The 3579-nt window shown below is 42.9% G+C and overlaps 1 non-coding gene across 1 annotated transcript; it reads right to left on the bottom strand.

Annotated features, from left to right (window-relative positions):
• Positions 1-1988: 1988 nt before the first annotated feature.
• On the bottom strand, positions 1989-2104 carry LOC124596724. The gene has a single exon (XR_006978366.1). It is a non-coding gene; the product is annotated as a U5 spliceosomal RNA (small nuclear RNA).
• Positions 2105-3579: the final 1475 nt, after the last annotated feature.

The raw sequence follows: 3579 nt of genomic DNA, 5'->3' as shown, positions 1-3579 counted from the left end.
TCTAGGCGCTCAGTCCGGAACCGCGCGACTGCTACGGTCGCAGGTTCGAATCCTGCCTCGAGCATGGATGTGTGTGATGTCATTAGATTAGTTAGGTTTAAGTAGTTCTAAGTTCTAGGGGACTGATGACCGCAGCTGTTAAGTCCCATAGTGCTCAGAGCCATTTGAACCATTTTGAGCAAGACGTATGAGATAGGTGAAATGCCCTCAGACTTCATGAAGGATGCAATAAGTTCAATTCCAGACAAAGCAGTTGCTGACAGTTGTGAAAATTACCAAACCATCTGTTTAATAAGTCACGGCAGCAAATTACTAACACGAATTCTTTAATCAGTTTGGATTCCGAAGAAATGTAGGAACACGCTAGACAATACTGACCCTACGACTTATCTTAGAAGACAGGTTATTGAAAGGCTAACCTATGTTTGTAGCACTTGTAGACTAAGAGAAAGCTTTTGGCAATGTTGACTGGAATGCTCTCTTTGAAATTCTCAAGGTAGCAGGAGTAAAACTGAGGGAGAAAGCCTATTTGCAACTGGTACGGAAACCAGACGGCAGTTACAGTTATAAGAGTCGAGGGGTATGTAAGGGTAGCAGTAGTTGAGAACGGACTGACATTCTACAATGAGCAAGCAGTAAAGGAAATCAAAGGAAACTTTGGAGTAGGCATTAAGTTCAGGGAGAAGAAATAAAAACTTTGAGATTTGCCGCTGACATTGTAAATCTGTCAGAGACGGCAAACGACGTGGAACAGCAGTTGAACGGAGTGTACAATGTCGTGAAAGGAGAATATAAGATGACCACCAACAAAAGCAAAACAAGAATAATGGAATGTAGTCGAATTAAATCAGGTGATAATGGGGGAATTACATTAGGAAACGAGACACTGAAAGTAGTAGTTGGGCTTTGCTATTTGGGTAGCAAATGATGGCTGAAGTAGAGAGGATATAAAATGTAGGCTGGCAGTGCTAAGAAAAGCGTTTCTGAAGAAAAGAAACTTGTTAAAATCAAAAATAAATTAAAACTTAGGAATTATTTTCTGAAAGTATTTGTACGGAGTGTGGCTATATGTGAAAGTGGAACACTGGTAGTAAACAGTTTAGAGGAAAAGAGAATAGATGTTTTTGAAACGTGGTGCTGCAGAAGAATGCTGAAGATTAGATGGACAGATTACGTAACTAGTGAGGAGGTACTAAACGTAATTGGGGAGAAAAGAAATTTGTGGCACAAACTAACTAGAAGAACTCCAAAATCATATTACAAGAGCACTCAGCAGCGACGTGTCATACTCAACAGACCCCCGAAGGGCGACTCCTGACTCTGAACAAAATTCAACCTGTTTCAACCCCGAGGACAGAGATGGAAGAAAATTTGACGGTGGGCAACTGACCAATTGACAAACCGAAATTGCAGTGGTACAAGGCGTCTCCTCCACAAATGAAACAGCAGATACGTCGCCTGGTTCCTCCGTTCAGAATTTTCCACCGATTCAATGTCTAAAATTTGGACAATCGTTTCCTTGCGCGTTTGTCTGAAGGATCTAATAGCGATACCTCGTGTCAGGAAAGGACGAGAAGATAAACGTCCCGCCAAACTAGCGCCGCAAGCGAGCATCGGAGACTTGAACCCAAGGGCTGTTGCCGCCTACAAGGTGAAACTGATGAAGTCGAACTGAATTCATCAGTGTGCTTGTGTTTGCAATTACGTTCACACAACCAAGCAATCATCCATGTTTGAGAAAGGCGAGTACTGGCACACGGGATGCCGAATATCAAACGTAATAAAATTGATGGAAAAAAATCAATCAGACCGTTTCTTAACGTGATCTTGCCCCCTGGCGTGATAACAATCTGAGAAAATACAGCCAGAGAAAATACACTATGCAGAATCTAATAAAACTACTAAGTTCCGTGAAAGGTGGGTTGACTGCAGCCTTTCAGTATCATGATGAGAGAGGGGAAAGGTGAAATTTGGTGCCAACATGTAGCTTACCACTCTCAAAATATAGCAATGTTAATGACCACATCTACATTTATGTCTCCTTCCACGAAAATATTTAGTAAAAGGCGAACGATTTATTCGTCTTGAAGGGGAACCTGACATTAATGTCCCCATCTACTTCCACATATACATATACATATGCATACATACTCCTCCGCACGCTACAGTACGATGCGTCCCTGTTCCACTAGCAAATAGAGCCTTAATTTTTCTTATCTTCGTGGCCCATACGTGAAATGTACGTCAGCGGCAGTAGAATCGTTGTGCAGTCAGCTGTAGATGCTGGTTCTCTAAATTTTCTCAATATTTTTCCTCTTAAAGAATGTCGCCTTACCTCCAGAGATTCCCAATTGAGTCCCTGAAGCATTTCCGTAATACTTGCTTGTTGTTCGAACCTACCAGTAAGAAATCTAACAACCAACTTCTGAACTGCTACGATGTCTTCCTTCAATCCAACCTGATGCGGATCACCAACAGTCGAGAAGTAGTCAAGAACTGGTCGCACTAGTGTCCCGTATGCATTCTGCTTTACAGGTGAATCTCACTTTCCTAAAATTCCCCAATAAGCTACAGTCGGCCATTCGCCTTCTCTGCTACAATCCTTACACGCTCGTTCCATTTCATATCGCTTTAAAAGGTTAGGCCTAGATATTTAAATGACGTGGCTGTGTCAACCAGCACACTACTAATGCTGAATCCGAACATTACAGCTTTGTTTTTCCTACTCATCTACATTGACTTACATTTTTCTACTTATAGAGCTAGCTGCTCTTCACACTAACTGTCTAGTGTTCTCCTACTGTCACTCACCGCAGACACCTTCCCGCAAATCGCTGCACCATCAAGAAACAGCCGCTGTCTATCGGGCAGATCAGCATCAACAGTGCCGTATGCCCTTACTTCATGAGACATTGCGAAAGACACTGGCACAATGACCATGAAATTTATGCCAGCACCTCTGATCCTCTTGCCAGCCAAACACTGGCGGTGCAAACTTCTTCCACCGCCAGGCGTCAGACTGGCTACCTCCCAGCCGAGTGTCACAGCATCGGCTACGGAGTTGCGTTAGTAACACGGTAAAATGTACAAACCCCTTTTCATAGTGTCGTACCCAGGGTGCGCCTGAGCGTGCTTGCATTACTTTGTAGGGTTCCGTAGCTCAATCGGTGAAAACGGAACCCTTATAGGGTTTATGTCGCATACTAAGATCTTTGTCCCTTGGCGGAGTAAGAAATTTAAACTCCTAAGTCAAAGCAGTCAAAAGATACGACAATTTGTGAAACATATTTTGGTCCTCGCAGACTCACTCATCAAAGCCTATAGGGTACTTGCCGCTGACCGAGATTCATGAATTTTGGCAAGAAGGATGGGTTCACAGACAAGTGAAGGTAAAAATCCGTAAATTGTTGATTTGCAATTGTATCAGACGAAAAAAGTTTTTGTCATTTATTATCCGACTGTCTGTCCCTCCGGCTGTTAAGATGCCTTTTTCTGAGGGCCGGGTAAACGTATCAAGTTGAAATTGATGTACGAACTTCGAGCGTGTTGGAGTAGCTTGGGTCAGCAACTTCTGTTAAT

The sequence above is a fragment of the Schistocerca americana genome, chromosome 2 (assembly GCF_021461395.2).
Source record: "Schistocerca americana isolate TAMUIC-IGC-003095 chromosome 2, iqSchAmer2.1, whole genome shotgun sequence".
Lineage (NCBI taxonomy): Eukaryota > Metazoa > Arthropoda > Insecta > Orthoptera > Acrididae > Schistocerca > Schistocerca americana.
This window is presented reverse-complemented; position numbering and strand designations above follow the sequence as displayed.